At 41.4% G+C, this 22,671-nt stretch overlaps 1 protein-coding gene across 3 annotated transcripts in view; it reads right to left on the bottom strand.

Moving 5' to 3' along the window:
* Positions 1 to 22,671, bottom strand: part of raph1a (Ras association (RalGDS/AF-6) and pleckstrin homology domains 1a) — an 89,051-nt gene that overhangs the window by 39,289 nt on the left and 27,091 nt on the right. For all 3 annotated transcript variants that reach the window (XM_072685671.1, XM_072685673.1, XM_072685672.1), the window contains exon 2: positions 21,602 to 21,670. The gene's annotated coding sequence lies outside the window, so the exon portion shown is untranslated. The remainder of the gene's footprint in view (positions 1 to 21,601; positions 21,671 to 22,671) is intronic.

Genomic DNA, 22,671 nt, shown 5'->3' with positions numbered 1-22,671 from the left:
CTATTCTAGACCCTCACAGCCAGTGTTTTTGAATGTGAGGAGAGAGTGAGCGAGAGTGAGGGAGAGAACAGGGAGGGAATTAAAGAGGAGCTTTTCAGGGAGCAGTGCTACAATTAGCTTCCCGTGGTTAGCTGCCCTGTGATTTGGGCCTGGACTGGCAAGCCCGGGGCGTGGGAGACACACACACACAAACACACACACACACACACACACACACACACACACACACACACACACACACACACACACACACACACAAACCAAAAAAAGGAGTGTGCTTGTGTGACACACAGAGTAGATGGGTGTGAGCATGTGTGTAACAAAGTTGCATGAGAGACAACATCTCACGCATGAGATCCGGACCCAAATCTATCCAATTAAGGTTATTATTATTATTATTATTATTATTATTATTATTATCCAATTAAAGTTGCATTCCCCATCGTAATGAACAGGTACATACAGTAGAGGAGGAGCAGAGCAAGACTGCTGAAAAATAAATCACAGAAACCATTGAAGGCTTCCGTTGGATCCTGGTGGTTTCGTTATTGTTTCTAATGGTCAATAATGGTGTTTTGTGTTGATATTCCAATGTAAATGGTCCTAATGGTTTAACAGGTCACCTGTAACTGATTCTATACATATTTGATGAATTTCTAAAAGAATCTGAAGGCGACCTACAAAAACCTAATTCATTATAACCATTAATTCCCTTTAGGAAGCAAAAACTGCAATAGTTCTAATGGTCAGCAATGAAAATTATGGTTCATAATTTTTTGTAGCGAATTCCAATTTCTCTCTCTAATTTCTTAACTGACTATTTTGTCAGTTTTTCTTACCCAAATCTGATTTTTTAACCAACAGGCAACAAAGACTCACTTATATTTATATAGCCTTTATTTACTCATATTTCCTTTTTTTTTTTTTTTACATTTTTGTAACAATACTTTTTGTTATATTAAAATGGCATTATTTACATGATATTTATTTATTACTTTCTTATATTTAAACATATTTATCAGTTTATTTACAGATATTTACATGCAGTTTATTTATTTACATTTATTTATACTGTGTTTATGTTTAATGCAATAATACTTTTATTTTATTATATTTTAAAATATTAAATATTTACATGTTTTTAAAATGATTTACATTTACATTGTTTATTTATTACTGTACATATATATGGCAATATGTTTTCTTATATTTAAATGCCATTTATTTATTATTACACGCTAACTGAACACAGTGATATGCAAATCACCTAGTTGCAAATGCAACTAGTCCAAATGCCAGAAAAACAGAAGTCTCAGAACTAGCCTTTGACCTAGTCTCAATCTACCTATGCTTTCTTGAAACTGTACTCATAGTCATAATGTAAAAATGTTATTCATAACGTGTACTGATACATTCAGAGGTGCTCATGGTGCTCGTGTGGTTGTGGAAAAAACTGAAAGGCTGCAGCTGAGGCTGCCTGAGTCTGGTCTACATCCCACAGCTCACACTGGCTCTGCTTCACAGCTCTGGTGTCAGTCTGGAGCTACAGGAGCCATGTGCAGCTGCACGACTGTTTCCTATCACATTCCACACACACACAGATATGAGGCAGTGTTCTGTTAGGCGCTGAGTGTGTTCAACACTAGAGCTGGATATTGTCAGCTAGTTTATGAAACAATACTCATCTTATCACATGACTCACAATTCCATATATCACTCTGCATCGTGGGATGGGGATCAGATCACATTTCCTCAGCACAGAAAAAGGGCAAAAAACAGCGAGCTGAGCATACAAGCCAAAGGAGAAGAAGGCTTAATAACAATGACTGGCCCATCATAGTCACTGCCCTCTACAGGCATCAGCTAGTACTTGACTGCATCATTGCAATTCTTATATACACACAGATAAATATATGAATATCAATGCAAGAGCTCCAAATTGTTAAAACACATCTAAATTACAGTGTCAGCCCAGCTTTAACCAGCTCTATTTGACACAATCCATTACTTACGCTGTTAGGTCTGCATAGTGCACACTGCACACACATGCAAATCAACATTTGACAGTTCTGTGCAGCGGTGCCCTACTTTAGACTGCTGTCAACACAATTTCCCTGATCACAGACACATCTGGGCCAGGTAGGCTTAGTGCTGCTGTTAGCCTGGCTTTGCCTTGGTCTGTCAGCTGGGATCCATCATTAGGGTGGAAGAAAGAAGAGGCTAAGAATGTAATTTGGAAGATTACATACAGAACAAGAAGCAGTTAAATGAGTAAGTATCAGACCAAGGTTCAATCTTATTTGTAATGAATGACTAAATATACTGAAGAAATCTAGCAAAGGCCTTCAGAAGTTCAAATGCTTACAGAAAACAGCTGGGGATTCACCCTGGAAACAGCCTGAAACTGAGAACTGAGAATCAGTGTTGTGATAGCCAGTTGCAGGATGTGTGTATGTGTGTGTGTGCATGTGTGTGTAGGAGGACAGTCTAATGTGAACAGGAAATGGGCAGGATGTAATGGATTCCTCATTCTCCCTCATGACCTGCTAGAGTTGCATAAAACGGCCTTTCTGATGGGAGTCCCAGATATTTATTTATATACATCTCGTCATGGTCAGATAAAAAGCTCCATAATCTCCATTTTTGCTGTTTTGACTTTTTGATATGATGAATGATGAATCTGGTAGTTGATCTTTACAATTGTTTTAATCTGTTGAGGTTACATAACACATAAATACATACTAAAGCAGATCATTTTATCCATTTAACTAAACAGACAGTTTCACCCATTACAGAATACAAAACTCCTACCACTGAAACTCAGCACTCCACCCAACACCCACCCTCTCGTCTGAGCCACTCAGACCAGCAGCCACACAGTGTGATCTCGCCTCTCTCTAGCATGAACTTGGCAAAGAAGGAAGCACACGGGTGCCGGCCTGCACTGTACTCTGAATGTAGGATAACGGAGTCAGTGAGTATTCAGGAGGCCTGAGTGGTAGACAATAGTAGTAGATATTAATGGAACACAAACATTCTCATAGTGCACGTTTTTCTGTAACGCTACTCTAAGTACGATAAATCAGTGATTTTATTTCTGAGGTTATTTTTTATGAAAGTTATCAATTAGCCAGAAAAAAAAAACAACTCAGCTTCTCACCTTAGAAAGAAATGAGCTGCTGTTAAACAGATGTCTGTAATAGTTACTGTGTTCTGTGTTACCATACACAAAATTCTGCTGCTTTACAATGAGCACTTTATGAAAGCTGAAGCTGGTGCTTGCATGTTGTTTTGCAAGTGTTTATCATATTAATAATTCTGCTAATTTTGTCTTTAAAATGATATGATGAATTGTGCTTAAAATGACCAGAGAAATTTACTAACAAGCTAAAAAGACAAGCTTGTTAACTCGCTTATTAATATTTTTATTCATATTTAAATGCTATATACTTAATTATATTTACAGTGTTTATGTACTAATGCTTATGTTTATTTATTTATGTTGAAATTATGTTTTTGTAATAATACTTTCATGTTTAAAAGACATTTATTTGCTTATAATTATATAGTGTATATTTTGTTCTTATCTTTTCTTATATTGAAATGTTATTTATTAACTTACATTTACATGGCTTTTAATTATTTACATTTAGATGGCAAATTAATACTTTTGATTTTATTTAAATTGTATTTATTTACTTATATTAACGTGGTGTTTATTTTAGAATACTTCTATTTATATTTAAATGGCATTCATTTATGAATTCTCTCTCATATAAAAATAGTGTATGGCTACTCCTTTTCAGCAGTGCTCTAATTGCAGTCACTCCCATCCTGTGCTCTCGGATATCCGTTCTCACACAGTCAGAGCATCCGGCTGCCCTGCTGTGCCTGACTTTATGACCCCTCTGTTATCAGTGTAAGAGGTTGGGGTCAGCGGGGTGTGCGTATGGGTATGAGTGTCCAGTCCCAGTTGTGAATCACTGTACCACGTGTCCCTCTAGCTGCGCCTGGACAGGCTTAATGGCAGGTGCACTTGCTCATTACTGCCCATTCAAGATCCAGCAGGGTCTTCAGAGAAAAAACACAGCATGAGCAACACTGTCAACATAAATCCAGAATTAAGGAACACTGCAGGAGCTCTTCGGAAAGGCCTGAGTGTCTGTAACCCATAAAATCAGTATGCAGAGACAGCGAGAGAGAGAGAGAGAGAGAGAGAGAGAGAGAGAGAGAGAGAGACAGAGCAAGGCGCTCCATGTCCTCGCCTGTCTGTTGTTAACAATGGAAACGTGGCACGTTGTGAAGTGGGGTTATGACCCATGGACATTTCTCACTCTGCACGCACAAATATCTGTTCATCACAAAAAAGTGTGCGTGCTTGTTTGTTTTCATACACTTTCAGGACAAAAATGAGGCATGAAAGCATGCAGATACGAGCCAACAGCTTCAGATAATGTTCATATCAACAACCAGAAGGAGAAAAAAATGTGATTTCAGTGATTTAGTGATTGGCATGATTGTTGGTGCCAGATGGGCTGGTCTGAGAAACTGCTTGTCTCCTGGGATTTTCAGCACAACAACCTCTTGCGTTTCATCAGAATAGTGCAATATAGAAAAAAAATACATCTGTATAGTGGCAGTTTGGGGGTCAGTGGAGAACGGCCGGACTGGTTCAAGCTGGTAGAAATGCTACAGTAACTCTGAGAACCACTGTGTACCAACTGTGATGAATAAAAAATAGAAAATCTCAGAATACACATGTGCAACCTTGAGACTACCTCAGGTTCATCTCTGTCAGCCAAGAACAGAAGGCTGAGGCTGCACTGGACAGCTGGAGACTGGATCATTTGGGACCAATAGCAAAAATTCATGTCCCCAACTTGCCTTGTGTCAACAGGCCAGGCTGGTGGTGGTTGTGTAATGCTGTGGGGAATCTTTTCTTGGCACATTTTGAGCCCATTAATACCAATGCCAATAGCTGACCACATGTATCATCTACCTTTAATGGCTATTGTAGCATGAAAATGCACCACATTACAAAGCAAAAAGCTATCTCGAACTGATTTCCTGAACTTCACAATGAGGTAAGTGTTCTTCTGTGGCCTTCCGAGTCACCGGATCTAAATACAATAGAACACTTGGGATGCGGTAGAGCGGAAGATTGGAGTGGAAATATGCAAGAAGTGTGTGGTGTGACGCAATCATGTCAACATGGACCAGGATGTTTCCAACATCTTGTGGAATCCATGAGATGAAGAATTGAGGTTGCTCTGAGAGCAAAAGGAGACCCTAGTCAGTACAGCGTTCCGAATAAATTACTTGGTAAGTGTATATTGCAGACCTCAGATGGCTCATGACTTGAACTTGTGCAGGCCTGCACAGGACCTCTCAAGATGAGCAGTGCACTCAATCTCACAACTCATAAATCTCTGACTAAGGTTCTTTGAGCAAGTCCTTTCTCCTACAGCCCAGAAAACACTTCCATAATTCCACCCCACACCAGTGAACATGAACACTGCATATGGGCTGGTCTGCATTACTGAATACACTCTGGTATCTGTCCCTGAACTACAATTCATCAAAGGAAAAAGCATATGCTTCATTTCTAAATCTTTGGCTGATTGCCATTAGACTTGATATTACTGAGTACACTCACAATGCAGAGACCGAACATTCATCACCCGTGAGGGCCGCTAAAACACACATATTTTTCATTGGGTATGCAGTCAGACAATATTTTTTTCTGTACAAGAATTCTCCTTAATGTGAGTGAAAATCTACAACAATCTATCACATCATCTCATAGAGTTTACACATTACTATATACACTGCCATTGTGCTCTTCAATGTGCTAACAGAAGTAATAGTTGGAAGTGCAGGAACCTCTGGGATAATGACTTTGCACAATGCACAATTGTATTAGGTTGCAGAACTGAATTTGAGTCTAATAAATACTGATAATAGAGCATCTGAGGAGAAATTGTTGACATTCAGAACACTGTCAAGGGCCAACATAAGGATTTCCAAGATCTGGGCGTCTATAAGTGCATGTGTTAGCCAGTGAACATAGGATTATGTCTGGATAAAACAAAACGTTGCTTTCCAAAACCAAAATCTCATCCCAACTGTAAAGCATGGTGGAGGAAGTACAGCAGTGTGGGCCTGCTTTGCTGCCTCAGGCCTGGATAGCCTTAATAAAGGACTACTGAATTCAGAGTTATATAAGGGTGCCTGACATTTGCGGTATTGTTTAAAACAGGCTTTTTGTTCAAAATACCAACTGTGGTGAGCAGAAAAGGCTGGCTATTTCATGTCCAACCTTGAAGGCTACACCATGTTCCACTTTTGTCAGCCAAGAACCAAAAGTGGAGGCTGCAGTGGGCACCGGCTCACCGCAACTGGAGAGGCGAAAGTAACCTGGTCTAATGAATCTTGATTTCTGCTGGGAAACACAGATGGTAGGGTCAGAATTCGGCACCAATGGAATAAACTGCCTTGTGTCAACAGTCCAGGCCGGGTTCGCTAGATATTAAATCTAAGGATTTTGTGGACAAGTTCCATTAATGACCCCAACTGATTAAACCCTTTGGAGAGAAAAATCAGATTCACACAGAAATCCAGATCATTCCACAGGGCTGATCATTTTTTTTCTCACGACTGAATCATCATATTACACCGGTGGTGTATTCTACCACTGTTATGTTGAGCTATGGCCTTTGAGGCTGCTTCAGCTGGCTCATCCTCTGCCTCTTCAGCACAACTAGAAGAAGAAAAGATGCAGCAGTTCTAGCTGGCTGTGGACCCATTTATCAGTAATGTCAGCCAATATTTTTGTTCTGTTTGTTAGTTGACGAGTGCTGCAGGACCTACAGAATGAGGACAACTTTCCTACAATGTTACAAATGAATTAAGGGTTGTCAAAATGCCAACATGCTGAAGACCACTCTCCCCACACCAATAGCACTGCGGCCATGTTGGAGGATGACCTTAAATGTTTTGTTTGTATTGACAGCTAATGGGTAACTAACTCCACACACAACCACAATAAGCTGCTCACACGAGGCAGATTCCAGCTGAGCTGTGGTGGACACACACTAACACACACACACACACACACACACACACACACACACACACACACACACACACAGAGCTTCAAATTAGATCCAGATATTTTTCCCTCCTTCTTTTCCCATCCCTTCATTTCAAAGAGAAAAACAAATGTACTGATGCTCACTGAGGACCAGCTGGCCTCAGCCGCCGTAGGAAAAAATGAAAATGAATCAGCAAGAGACTTAAACTCAAAACTCCAATTTTCCAGATGTGAGAAAGGCAGCAAGAAACACGCACACATACACACACGACTGCCACAACAAACAGCACAAAAAGCTGGTCTTGGAACTAATGTACTGGATACAGGTTTAACGATTTTTAGACCGTACAATATTACATTACAATAGCAAGCCTGTGCAGAGTGCGACCCACAGGCCAATATTTACCCATGAGGATGTTTAATTCGGTCCCACAGTGAATGACCCTAACTTTCAACTTATGTAACTTATTACATTCTTATTTTCCTTTTGGATTCAGTTCCGGTGACTGGGAAAGTCACTGAAGAACACTGAACTCCATGACCATGACATCATGACATAATGCATTATATTTCTGTAAGTAGCCTTTAGATTACAGAGGATTGAAACTGTAACCATGAAGGGATGATTGAATGTGTCAAGATCGCCATTAACCACACAATTACTCCACCTGCACCAACCTGGACTGTTCACACAAAGCAAGTTGCATCTATGGCGTCTATCAGAAACTAAGGGCTGATCAGACCAGGCCACATTTCTTCAGTCTTCAACTGTCCATTTTTGGTGAGCCTGTGCCCACTACAGCTTCAGCTTTCTGTGCTTGGCCGAGGAGAAACCTGGCATGGTTTCCAGCCTAAAGGTTGGATGTGCTGTGCATTTATTTATTGATGCTTTTCTGCTCCCCACAACTGTACAGAGTGGTTATCTGAGTTACTACAGCCTTCTTATCAGCTCCAACCAGAGAGTTCCAGCCATTCTCTCAACAAGGCGTTTCCGAAGAACTGCCATTCACTGGATGTTGTGCTGAAAATCCTGGTAGATCAGCAGTTCCAGAAAACTCAAACCAGCCCAGCTTGCACCAACAATTATGCCATGCTCAAAATCATCCCCATCACTGGGATCACTGAGATTCCCTCATTCTGATGATCAATGTGAACAAGACCTGAACCTGCTGGCCTGTCTTCATGAATGAGTAGGTGAGCAGGTCCTTCCTTATAAAGTGCTCAGGAAAGAAATCAAGGAAATAAACAAAACAACGGAAACGTAAACAGTTGAGGTACAGAGTAAACATTAGCGTCTGCCTGAGTAAACACCGTCATGTCCTTGCAACTGGTCTTAAGAAACAGGTGGGGGGTTTGCAGGTTAACATAAATCGTGTAAGTCAGAACCACCACGTCGAGCTCCTTAGCCTTGCCAAAACATGCTGCAGAGCTTTTGAGGTGCAGGGCATTGGAACTCAGCCATCGCCACTGTTCCTGGCACTCAGCTCACACAGACATATGGGAGCAATCAAAGGCCCTATTCCCACTGCTGCTACCCACTACTATAATACACAAGTCTTTTGCCTTTATTAAAATAGCCATTCATCCCAGTAAAACATGAAGAAGAAAGAAATAAAGAAGCTCACGTGTGACCGGGTGCCACGTTAAACAACAGAAAGTGTGAGGAGAGGCCGGAGAATAGAAACAGTCCAAACATCTGTACTGGAAATGTTCACACCATCTCGAAAAGGAAAGCAGGACATGGCATCAAACAGTGCTGGTAGGCGGCCAAAAGAATGGGACAGCCAAACACATCCCCTTCATTAAGTTTCCAGCCACAGTATGGAGGCTGGATGCCTCTTTGCTCTCTTCCTCAAATCCTTTTTCAACATGACTATGTTTACATTCGATGCTTCATTCTTGAGGTTGTACATTCCAGCACTTGACCCATCAGCTCCAAGGAGAAGCGCTGCAGCAGCTCAGGCCTGCCATATTTTACAGGCGTTCTGCTTTGCCGCCGTACCACATGGCTTCTGGTATAAAACAAGCTCACAGTAATCTCATTTGTGCATTACATGTTCAGGAACAAAGAGCAAGCAGCAGACTCACTAAAAAGACTGACCTATTGCAGACATTTAGGGCTATTCTTCTTTGAATGTCAATAAAGTACTAAATAAATAGTTAAGACCGTGCACACATCCCACTCCAGTGCTGAAAATCTGCCCTGACTAGTTTAAACACTGCAGCCTCAGCTTTCTGTTATTGGCTGACAGATGAAGATGCATTTTGTGCTTCTACTCACCACAATTGTACAGAGTGGTTATCAGAGTTACCATAGCCTTTCTGTCTGTGTGGACAGGCCTGGCATTTCTCCTCCGGCCTCTGTCATCAACATGGTTCTTCTTTGAATGAAAAAAAAGAGTTTATGCTACCTGTGTTTTGCAAAGGTAAGTCGCTGCAAAATTACTGCCACCACTGCTTCAGAATTTTATCATATTTTAAATGTCATGATATCTGTCACCCCTCGGTATCACGCCCTCCCCCGGGGCGATTCCGAGCCGCCGCCCACAGGCCCAAATAAGGACTCCCCCCCTCGTTTGTGTGCATGTGTGTGGTTCATGTGGAACTGGGGGTACTTAAGGAGAATTGTATCGTTTGGAACCTTGAGGTCACTCACTCGAGAGGTTCCCCGTACGACTAGAGGTGCGTTACGGTCTGCTTTGGCTCGGTATCCGCGTTCAGGAGCAGGTCACCTTGCTTCCCACCTTATCAGTGAGGCTCGCTCGCTCACTGTCAGGATTCAAAGACTACCCACGTCCCAGCTGGACAAAGCTGCAAGTACCACAGCTTTGTCTAGCTGCTGGTTCCCCATCTCTCCTTGTCTATGTATTGAGCGCTGCTCGAGTGCCCGCTCAGCTCCCAACTCCTCCCAGTCCCAGGTTTATGTTGGCCCTTTGTGTTGTCACATTTCAGTTTTGCTCATGTTTTTCATACTCTTGGTTTCTGTGTTCGTTTTTAAAAAAAAAACCCTCTTGCTTAGATCTCCATCTCTGCAAGTGTTCATCCCATCACGTCTGACCTAGCACGTCATGACAATATCAAAATGACAAAATGTGCAGAGGGCTTTTCATTTGAAACAACAGATTTTAGGAAGTAAAATAAAAGACAGGGAAAAGAGAGAGGAGTTGATTTACCTTGCTAACTTTTTGTTAGATAGGGTTTTATAGTTAAACCTATATAGATAAAAAAAACATTTACCATGTAACGTAAATCCCATTGCTCACTGGATGCCCTATGCTACTTCCAAAAAATTCAAAACTGCTACTGGAAAAATAAATAAATAAATAAGTATATCGCTGCAAAAGAAAAATCCTAGAAAACACTGCCACCCTAACATCATCTATGTGTTGAAGATTTACCAATGAATACTTTAAATACTAAATTGTTGAGTAATCTCAAAAAGACTCGCTTATGTGCTTTCTGACACGGTATGGTTTAATGTTAGCAATAAGAATGGGATCAAAAGCAGCATTAGCACTCATCTGATGCTAAAAGAGTCTCTTGCAAAAAGCTCTGTGGATAAATTTGGGTCCATTTGCTTTTAAGCAAAGACCTACAATCAGTAATTTGTGTTATTTTTAATTATGTAGCATCCAAGCAATGAACAGCAAAGCATCACTTTAAATACATACACATTCTGCATCCTTATGTAAGGCTTTCTACTGTATAAGCTACAGTTCATTTGTAGAGCTGTTTACTCTGTTTATACCATTTTACAAACAAGCTTGATGTGGTCATTTTGGTTTATTGTTTGATGTAATAACAATGTATTTGTTGATGTCTTTATATGTTAGTGATAATTCTTCATGTTGGTTTGATATGGAAGAATTGAATAAATATACCTATTGTTCTTTATTATAAATTGGTTTGGTGTGAGAACTGTGATCTCAGTTCTTCCCAAAAAAAAAAAAACAAATCAGGATTTTTCCATGCAGCCCCAGACAAAACTACTGAAACCATGACCTAAACTGATGCTGTGATACCACGCTATGTTTCAAATCAAAGCTCAATTGTTCCCATTTTCCTTATCTTGTGTAAACCTGAAAGACTGCAGGCTGGGAGAGCAGTCTGTGAGAACACTGTCACTGCCATTCAAATTTTTACAAACTGACTTTCCCCATGTAGTCAATCAGGCAATACCAGTTTAGTGTCCAGAGTTTGCTTCCTTAGTTTTGCAGTGGTGCTACAAGGCTCACACAGTTCAACGTTACGGAAGCTTTTAGACCAACAATAAGCATATACGTCAATCCTCACACACATTAGCCTCAAACCAGTTCAAATAGATGTGTAATCTCATATAGACTCACTTATGTGCCTTCTTACACTGTATGATATAATAGTAGCAATAAGAATGGGATCAAGAGCTGTATTAGCACTCATCTGATGCTAAAAAAGTCTCTTGCAAAAAGCTTGGTTGAAGAATTTGGGCCCATTTGCTCTTACTCACAAAGAAGCAAAGACCTACAATCAGTAGTTTTTGTTATTTTTAATGATTTAGCATCCAAGCAATGAACAGCAAAGCGTTACTACTTTAATAAAGGGTGTAAAGAACATTCACATGAAATGTTGAGGAGGAAAAGAACATGAGGAAATACAGACGCTGGTGACTGCCATGCTCCAGTGCTGTAAGTCCAATCATGCTGTAATGTGAGTAGGTGCTGTAATTGTGGTTTCTTATGAAGCCGGGCCAGAGCTTGCTCATGCACTGTACTTGTCCAGCTTAAAAACAGCACCTTCTCTGAATGAGCTCACAGAGGACTGGGCACAAAATGTGCGGACAATGCCAGCGTGGGCTACACCCACCACATGCTGACCGCTGGACGGTGCGTCATTCTTTTACTTTTTACACAAACAAAAGAAGTACTTTCTAAATCGGTTCGACTGCTAAGCAATATAATATTTTATAATATCCTAGAATATATAACTAATATCTGCACTTCTGCTTCCAAGTTGTCAAGAAAGGGGCACAGGGATGCAACAGGTAGTGTGTGTGCCGTACACAGCTCTAGTAGGGACCTGCGATTGTGGGTTTGATCGTCACTCCGGTCTGCGACTGTCTGTGAGGAGTTCGGTGTGTTCTCAATGTGTCTGCGTGGGTTTCCTCTGGGTACTCTGGTTACCTCCTACCTTCCAAAAACACACAGTAGGAGAATGATATACGCTAAATTGCCCCCTAGGCGTTGTGTGAGGTACACAGTGATGGACTGGCGCCCTGTTCAGGGGGTGTGTTTCTGCCTTGCACCTAATAATTCTGAGTAGGCTTTGGAATCACTACCTTCCTAACCAGGAAGGAGCGGTTAGGAAGATAGATAGATGGAAGTCATCAAGAGCAATTTTCCATCGCTTCATTACAACTACACTAACCTCCTTCATTTTATGATTCCTGACTGAAAACAACAGCACTCAACTGAACTCAAGTAGACAGAGTTCCCAAAGATCCCAAAACCCTCTTCCTTCTTGCAGATGTCAACCTAGTTCTGTCATCAGCTGATGGTACATGCTGGAGTTCTCACAACACCAGCCTAACATGCACTATGTGGACAAAAATACTGGGACACCTGCTCATTCACGGTTTCGTCTGAGAGTTTATCCTGCTTTTGTTGGAGTAACTGTCTCTACTGTACAGGGAAAGCTTTCTGGTAGATTTTGGAGCACTGCTGTGAGGATTTGATTGCATTCAGTGACAAAAGGTCATGCTAGTAAGGTCAGGATGTTGGATCATTATCACCACCCCACCTCATCCCCAACTCATTCCAAAAGTATAGGTGGCCAATATGATGATATTTTATTGCATTGTGATAGGAATGGTTATTGTAATACAAAATATACTTTTCTAAACATATTTAACATACTGCCAGTGCTAAAGCAAAATCACTGTACTCAGAATGGGAGAGTATTTGAAATTTTAAGAATCATGATCATAGGTATTGTGATAATATTGTGTATATACAGAGAGTTCTATTCTATTGGCAGTACTTCTCAACAGGCACTAGACAAGCTGAGTGTATGCATTTGCACATCTGTATTATAAAAGAGTTAAAATAAAAAAATTGGCAAACATATTATATCTAGATTTTTAAAGACATAGAAAGAGAGAATTCCACAATACATAACACACAATATTATTATACCCATATTATCATACCCATGATCATGATTCTTAAAATCAATCTTAAAACTCCCCAACTCATCACAAAAGGATTGGATGGAGCATCACCATCATTCCACTGAAGTTCCACTTTAAACCCTTCTATCCCACAGCTGGCATTAGGCATGGTGCCAATAGGTTCAAAGTTTTATTGCCCACCCCTACCCAAATGTATTAGATGGCAGCACCATCATTCCAAAGAACACTGTTCCACTGCTCCACAGCTCAATGCTGGGGGGCTTTACCTGCCATTAGGGTCATAGGCTTATCTGCTCCAGAGAGTTCTATTCTATTGGCAGTACTTTTCAGCTGTCACTAGACAAGCTGAGTGTATGCATTTGCACATCTGTATCAGAAAATAGATGCAACCTAAAGCAGCGTAATGCATTCATTAGAAGGGGTGTCCATAAACATTTGGACACATAATGTAGCTGTGTCACGGAGCGAGAACTTCCAGTTAACTTCTAGTAAACAGTTCTGAGCATGTTTTGCTCAGATTCTGTAGAAAAAGAGAGAGAGAGATGGCTTTAATACACCACCAAAATGATTCTCAAAAGAATTAAGTACTGTTCCCAGGAAACTCTTTGATGTTTTTTTGGGTAAATTCATTCAGTCTGTTCATCAGTGCAAAAATGCTGCCACACAAAACCTCTAAACCTCGAAACGAGAGGAAAATGTGCCTTCTCTTTAAAGCTAAGGAGAGCTTTTTAGAGGAATGCTAAATGTTTATAAAGCTTTGCCTTGAACAATATTTCAGCCGTGTCAGGGGAAAAGAATGTCCCCAGACTGTGCTGTTTATTACCTCCAGATAGTAGTCACTGCGCACGGGAATGGCACACACATGCAGGCAAAACAAAGCCCTACTCAGCCTGACTTTGATAAGAAAGAAAAAAAACCCCACAATGCTTCATGGACTACTTACCAGGACGCCTGATCCCTCATCTATTTGAAGTCCTTCAGTGCATTTGACGGCATTTATACCCTATCACAAGTAGGAAAGACCTAAAGTCCTCCCTGTCTCCCTCTAAAACCTGTGATTTTCAGGCCTTTCCTGAGTAAAGTAAACCATATGTGAACTGATCGCTCCAGGACTTTGGCTCTGTGAATTTAACAAGCTACAGATTGTGCTCTTCAGAGCTAGAAGTCTCTAAATCCTCACATTACCGTTTCATTCCTATGCTTACGATGGTCACTATTCAACATAGTCGTCACTCTCTCCACACTTGTTGCCACTGCAGTTTCCAGACGTGCCTCAGCGTCACAACACTCCAGTCTGTACTAAAATAAGTCTGGGTGTTAATAGTACAGTGTTTATTCAGGAAACCTTGTCATTCTGCTGTTGCTCTCTATTTCCACATCTCCTCCCTGAATAAACGAAGCTCTTTCCAACGCACTCCTCCCTGGTCAAATGAATCTTGTGATGGACAGGGCAACAACATCGTAGGCTAGCTCTCCCTGACGTGTACACCTGCACACATGTACAGGCAATGGGCATACATGTCCAGTATGCATCCATAGACATAGTAATAATGAAAGACGTCCTTTCAGGAGCTCATGCGACGGAATGTGATGTTTATAGGCCTAAGTATTTCAATGATGTCTGGTTCTGGCTCTGCAATGGGGGAAGAATAATGCGTTTAGGATAAGCTGCAGGTTGGCCTCAATTTCCAGACAGCTGCACAGATGGTAGTCATAGCTCCACCAAACTGCTAGGAGAGCTAGAAGATTGGATATGTGTAAACACTATATGGACAAAGGTATTGGGACACCTGCTCAATCAAGGGTATTAAAAAAGAGTTTATCCTGCTTTTATTGGAGTAACTGTCTCTACTGTTCAAGGAAGGCTTTCTACTACATTTTAGAGCATTGTGTGAGGATTTGATTGCATTCAGCTACAATTCAGAGCATTAGGGAGGTGAGGATGTTGAATGAGCAGCACCCCACCTCATCCTCAACTCCCTAACTCATCATAAAGTGATTGGATGGAGCATCACCATCATTCCACTGCAGTTCCACTTTAAACCCTTCTATCCCACAGCTGGCATTAGGCATGGTGCCCATAGGTGCAAATTTGTATCTGCTCAAGAGAGTTCTATTGTAATGGCAAAACTACAGAAATAGAAAAGCAGTGCGTGTGCATTTGCACAAATATAGTAGACATATAGTGCATCTGTCCATCTGTGTAAACGTGATAGAAAAGAAAAAAGGATGTGAATGTGAGTTGAATAAAAATTGGCAGTTGTCTCTTATCTCTTGAAGCAAGCTGCAGGTCATTCATCGTTTGAGGACACTGCTGCTGATTTTGATTTACCAACCCCATAAAATTCAGCATCTTTAACAGCCTCCATCACTGCGCCAAGAACAGTGTCCCCTGCTCCTAAGAAAACTGCTGGATTCTATCAACATTCTTGGCACATTTAATGAAATCAGACTACATAAGATTTCAGATTGAGCTCAGAAAATGCAGGGAAAATGAATCCTAAAGGTACTAAATATTTGCTTGAACCCAATGAAGGTATTAAATATTTACTTGAACTCAAATCACAGCTGCTTCCTAGGAACCAGATTTAACACTGGAACAGAAACTTCACCAAGTATTCCTAACGCTTGCCTTTTGCCAATCATGTGATCAGCTCAGGGTAGCAATGGAGCACAAGGTTTAAGAGAAGGACAGAAGAAAAAATGTTTGCTTTTAATTAGACTTCAAGTATCCATCATCAATATGGCCAGCATCATCCTAAGGCATTAAAAACAATAAATGGTCACATTTTTTAAAGGTTCCCCACAGATTATCTACAGATGTCCAAATTGTTAATAATCTGTTGAGATTCTAAAAATTGTAAGCGCTAAAGGTCGCATTAGGTTTAGGAAAAGGTCTAGGTTTCATCTATTACACTTCATTGTTAATACACTGTGAGCTGAGTTGTATTAATAGATATTTAGGTAAACATTGTGTCTACGGGGGGGCATCAAAATGATGTTACGCATAAAAAAAAAACTCTGCTGTTATGTTATGGATGTAACTCAGATGTAAATACAATTGCACTGTATTTCTGCTGCATGCTTGTACACAGGTTGAGATCTTAGACCAACAAAAGCCACACAACTACATCCCAGGTGATTCAGCAGGTAATATAAACACACTTCTGACACTGAAAACATCTTCCAGGAATCCTCTTGCAGGTTCAGGGATACTAACATATCTGGAATTGATAGCATGATGAACACTAACTAAGAGTCATGGGCAATGGTACTAACTACAGTAAGCCTCTACTTTGCTCAACAGTGTCCTGAATCACCAACACACAGCCCAATGGCAACAGCCATGACAGAAGAAGATCTGAATTGGAGTATCCAATCAACTTCCCAGCCAAAGCAGGATCTCCTCAGAATGAAACTCACAACAGAGACACCAGTAAAATGTTTAAAACCGTAGTGCTTCCAGAAAAGGAGGACATTCACAGAGCAGCTGGTCCTACTTGTTCTACACTACAGTGATTGACCAGTGCCACAACAGTGCTTATGTGGAAAAGAACTTCATCCAAATGTGTTATGATGAGCAGAACCAAACAATCATCTGGAGATCTCTTAGAATGGTAGACCCCTTAGGATACTCTTACAAGTTTCAGGAAGGGAGGACTAAGCTATCCATAGCTGGCAATGATTATCAGCCAGTAAAGCTAAAAGGACTCAGGGATCTCAGTTCCTGAAGGGAACTGAGAAGCACATCTGGGAGTTCTCTGACACCTCTGCAAATCATAGGAAAGATCTTAAAGTGACTACAAAGGAAAGATGGGATAGTAAACCCATCTTACAACGGTGGCTACAAAAAACACAACAGGCTTGACAGTTAGAAGAGGAAAGCTATCCAAGCCTAAATGAGCCAAGTTTAGTAATACCCAGTAAGGTAGTTCACAGACAGAGTGGTCACAGAGAGCCATGTAGTAAAGCACAAGGACAGAAGCAGTGGGTCTAAACAAGACTCTGAATTGAAAACTTGTCTGAAAAATGATCTATACCAAGAAACAATACAGAGTTAGTGGTTGTTGGAGGGGTGTAATGATGGTGGGTATGGTTTGCATGGAGCAAGATTACTGGCTCTAGCACGTCGAGTCACAATGTTACTGTGTTTGACATGTGTCTCAACATGACGAAGTGCACAAGAAGTAGCTGGAGTGGTGAGGCAGTCAGAAAGCATGGAACAGAATTACAGAAAAGAAAAAGAAACTGAAGGACGACTGCAAGCACTTGACAGATGGAAAATGGCAACACTAATGTCATCGTTCACGCACAACTAAGCGTTGTAAATAAGCAGCATGCATGGTGGAGCCCCTCCTCTGCCTTGGCACCATACACGATGGGAGTGCGGCATCACACACAGCTCTGGCAATTAGATTGGCTGCGAGAGATGGGACCAGTGACAGTAGCACACTTCTAGGCTGCCAAGTTAGCCCATGATTTGGGTGCTGAGAGGTTAGTGATACTCACCAGCTTAGATCAGCTTTCCCTACCAGCTCATCATTTGGGTCTCATTGAATCATCAGTGGAGGAGGCGCTGATGACCTTACTCTCTAAGGTAAACAATAACTTGTTTGCAGATAAATGAGTCTGTAGTAGACACTACAAACACTTCTTTAACTCCCTGGAGAACACATGAGCTCATGTGTGAGAGACTGAGCATGTCCTTAAACGCCTACTGGTAGACCTGAAAGAACCTTGTACTTGTTTTGCTAAAGAGATCTGAGCAGACTGTGTTGTCAGAACTGCCAGGGACAGATTGCGGCTATTCCCCAGGTCCAGCATCTCCAGCTAAGCAAGGCAGATGCTCTGGTTTCCCCCTACCCGTTACACGGTAATGCGGTCGCACCTGACAAAGCAGCCTGCAGTACAGAGCAGGTTTTCCAATCTCAACATAGGTTTTAACTGTCCACAGAAAAAGGGTCCAACCTAAACACAGGCCAGAACATTTAGTAGCTGAAACAGTCACCAGGTGTTCTGATCTGGGCTAAAGTGTACTCGCAAATATACCTTTCATATCAGGTTTCTTAATCCCCCTTCAGTAGCAGTGTGAAATTAAAATATCTCACATACATTTGCTGTGAAAGGTACTATACATTAGCCTCAGTCAAACATCACACAACTGCACAGATTTTACAACTCATGATAACAGTAAGAAACAGCCTGGACTTTCCAATAAGAGCTAACCCTCCTTGCTTGGCCCAAACAGAAACAGTGAGAAACCCTATTGAGAATAACACAACAGAGACTACAAAGATCTGAAGATATGAGGTGCAACCTCTTTTTAACAAGCCCAACTTTTCAGAGAGAACAGTGGCCTTGAAATCTCAAACTGGACTAATGCTGTGTGGGACATACCTGTAGGACTGTCACTAATGACTATAATTCAATGACTTTTCTATTAATTAACATATATTGATTATTTTGTTGATTAGTCGCTTAACCTAAATGATTAATTTTCCTCCTTTTGTGGAAGAACTTCTTGAAGATTCCTCAAAACACCCTAAGACGTTCCTCCACATTTTCAAACTGAAGATCCTCCAAATGTTCCTAATGTTCCTTTTAACAATGTAGTATTTTCTCTTAGTGACACATTCACGGGAAATTCTAAGGTAGCAGGCAGATGTACATATGCTTTAATTATGAGTACATTTAGCGGCTACAGGAACAACGGATTTAAAAAGCTTCCCTACCAATGGATATTTAAGGCTGGTTCATCCCTATTGCGGATACAAGGCCAATGATACCCAAAGGTGGATGAAATGGCTCAGCGTCAATCTCAGCAGCTCTACATGCCTGAGCTACAACAAAAGGGGTTAACACTGTCTGGTATAAGACACTTTAGGGAATGATTGTGTGATCTGGAAAAAGCCTTCACAGAAACAGTTGAGTTGAGCAGTGGACATTATTATCATTCTTGTGTATTATTTCACCATGAAAAGGGGTGGCCATAGTGGGCAGTGGCTTTCATTATAATTTAATGATATTGAAGGAGCCAAAAGCAGCTCAGGCTCCTCTGACACAGCAGGGGCGCCAGACCTGCACTGGGATTACACAAGAGGAGAACATAGTGTGTCACATTATTAAATCAACAGCAATAGATGTTCTCTCTTATATGGCCTTCCAAGCAAACCCGAACCCGAGGCCTTGAACAGCAGCCAACATGGCAAGAATGTACACAAAATAACATGTTATGCATACACAAGAATGGCTCGCTAAACCCTCACGGCAAGGCAAAAACGGCCAAATCTGAGCTGAATTAAAATGGACAGTAATTCTGAAAATCTCTGAACACCAGTAGCATTCCTTATCTGATGCAATAAGAGGATCACTACAAAGACTCAAGACTGTGATATAGGAATGAGGGAGGGAGGATACCAGCAAAAGCAAAGAGGATACAGTAACATGCAGAGGAAAACCTCTGGAGAATACACTCCCTTGCTCTCAGTCAGTACCCATTAAACGCTGACACTATTCCGTGACTTCCTGTGTCCACACATTTTCTTAATCTCTAATCTCCAATTCCATAAAGCAGTAGTCCTTTTTTAACCATTTTTCCTAAATGATCAGGGAATAACAGAAGACTGAACAACAGGCAAGCACATCTACAACTACCATTACAAATTAGCACAGATCATGATAAAACATCTCTGGAGACTCTGGGGAGATCTGTGGTGCAAGAATAGAAGCAATGTAGACACATCCTCCTCAATGTAAACAAACACTGTTAAGGAAACTGGCTACAGTGCAATTCAGCGATCGTGGAAACACTCCACTGTGCTAAACCTCACTGATCAGACTTGATCCCAAAAGCAAGCAACTACGGTGGGCCCAAGAGATCCAGGGCCTGTGTGGTGACTGGGTCATGTCAGAGTCAGACAGCAGCTGAAATCATCTGAGCAGTTTGAGAAGTCAGGAGCCGCCTCAGGGGCCAAGAACAGCACACAGCAGCACAATAACAACCAGCGCTGCCCAGGAGCTGCACATTTCTCGGCTTCTGTTTCTAACAGAATGAGTGCAATTAGAAACCTGATGCCTTCGCAGAGACACCAGAGAAAGCTTCATGCTCTTCAGGCAGGTGCTGAATAACAAATACTTTTGTTTTGCTTTGAGGCGACTGACACTCTGGCTATCGCCGAGAGGTGTCATTAGAACAACCCATGGCTGACTGAGTCATGAAATTACAGAGTTACAGAGTTAAAAAGTTTGTTTCTTCACAATTAAACCAACAATTAGGTTAGGTTATCTTCTAGAATTGTTCTATATTGTGGCCAACGTCCTTCAAGCTCAGTTTTTCCAGCCAAGCTAACCTTAAAGAAAACAATGAGATGACTTAATCCCCACAAATTGATGCTGGAGAAATGTGTCTGGAACTCCCCGCGTGTTCCATCCTCCCGAGACAGTCGGCTGATCTGGTAATGACCCAAACACAGCACCACCACCGAGCCTTCCCCTGCGCAGGCTGGAAGTAAAATAACACTTCTAATTATTGTTCCGGGAAACCGAAGCTGCTGGGTGCTCAGCTTGTGCCGGTGAAGCACCCAGACGAGCCTGACGTCGGCCTCCGTTGTCCCCTCTCATTAGCACAGAGCTAAAGCAGGCATCTTTAGAAGAGATGACCACACATCTTTTCCCCCCGCCCCTTCATCCTCTTCGTCCTGAAGGGAGAACCATGCTGAGGTTTCCCCTTTCGCCATGGCGGGAGGGGGTTAATAATAGAGGGGGCATGGACGTGTGTGATGGAATCTGCGGTGAGCTGCAGTCTTGTCCCTGTGATAACAGGCCAGCAGACACACAGGGCTGTAATTCAGGAACATCAGAGACTTTTAGACGAGAGCACTCGCAGAGTCCTATACGACCCCCACATGGTTTTACTTTTACATGGAATAATCCACCCAAGTGAGACTTACTGGCAAGCAAACTGTTAGACCTCCGACTTCAGCCAATGTTATGTGAGATTTTGTCAAGCCCGCCCATTTGAGGTTGGGTTTAAATGGTCTGCTCTGGTCCTAAACTTTATGTTCTTTTCAAAACTATCATCATTCCATACGGAAAAAATTCACAGCTCTCTTAAAAAAAACAATAATGGATTGTTTATGGTAGGGAAAACCACAACGTGAAGGAGATCGAGAAGAAGTCGGAAGAGAGAGTAATAGAGAGATCTTAATTTAATTTAAGACAAAATAAAAAAAAAAATCACAAGACAAGGAACTGTAATAAAATTTCACACAATTCCATTAAGAAGCTATAAAAGAATTTCCAAAGCGCTTCGTTTTCAAGCGCCGAAGCTGAGAAGTGCTTACCTTTGGTTGAGTTCTGCTACTTTTTCAAGCTGACAGAGACTTCGGAATGAAAATGAGTCCTCAATCACCCTGCCAGAAAACAATTAAAATGGGGTAAGTCATTAATTCAAGTGTGCCGAGCATAATAATTTAAGTAAGGCCAAAATCAATCCACTCCAAGCTTGGTTTCTGCAAAGTAAGCATAAATCTAACAGCTGTAAATTCTCCAGTCCAAAGTACAGTAAAGTGCTCGAGGCATGCAGTGTATTGAGAGCTAGAATCTAAATGCAGTCCATCTAATGGAAATGTAATTATCAGCAATACTGGATTCAGGACACCATCTAAAATACCAGAACTTTGTACCAAATATAGTACTACTATACTACAATGCAAGATGGCAAACTATACTCATTGTCTGGACACCAGTAGATAGTTTCCTGGATACTGATTAAGCCTACACTCTAAAAAAAGGTTCCCCGCAGTTCTTTAGTCAACCATAATAGATCTGGATGTTTGAACCCTTTGCAAATGGTTCTATATAGTGGCAAAAAAAGTTCCACTATTGTTACGAGTCAAAGCTAGGACGAGGCTCCTCTGTTGGCAGAAGACATATCTTTGAGTCGACGAGAAGAAGACTTTTGGAAAACCACTACCCCTGGGGTGCTGAAACCTGGTATCCTTCATCTGCATAAAGAGGTGGGTGGGAAATGTCTTGTGCTGACTGCCGTGATTAGCAGTAGATCATACTGCATTAACAGCCATATGAAACATTTTAAGTGGCTAGCAGAAGGACATGCAAGATAACAGGCCTCTCGTTCACACATGGAGGAGGCTGAGAAACCTGTTGAGAGGGGCAGATGTCACTTACGCTAGCATTTAGAGTGTCAGCTGCAAGTAGGGTGTGTACAGCTCAATCGGGTAGTTCTATATATACCGTGAGGGTAAAATGCACTCCCATCACACTCACTTCCTCTCCAAGTTGGCTAAGCAGCTGTCTGCTAGACAACTGTGCAGGTCATCCATTCAAAGGCAAGTGGTCTAAATCTATTTCCTCCAAGCTTACATGTGTGTGTGAGTGTGTGTGTATGTGT

Source organism: Salminus brasiliensis, chromosome 8, assembly GCF_030463535.1.
Source record: "Salminus brasiliensis chromosome 8, fSalBra1.hap2, whole genome shotgun sequence".
NCBI lineage: Eukaryota > Metazoa > Chordata > Actinopteri > Characiformes > Bryconidae > Salminus > Salminus brasiliensis.
This window is presented reverse-complemented; position numbering and strand designations above follow the sequence as displayed.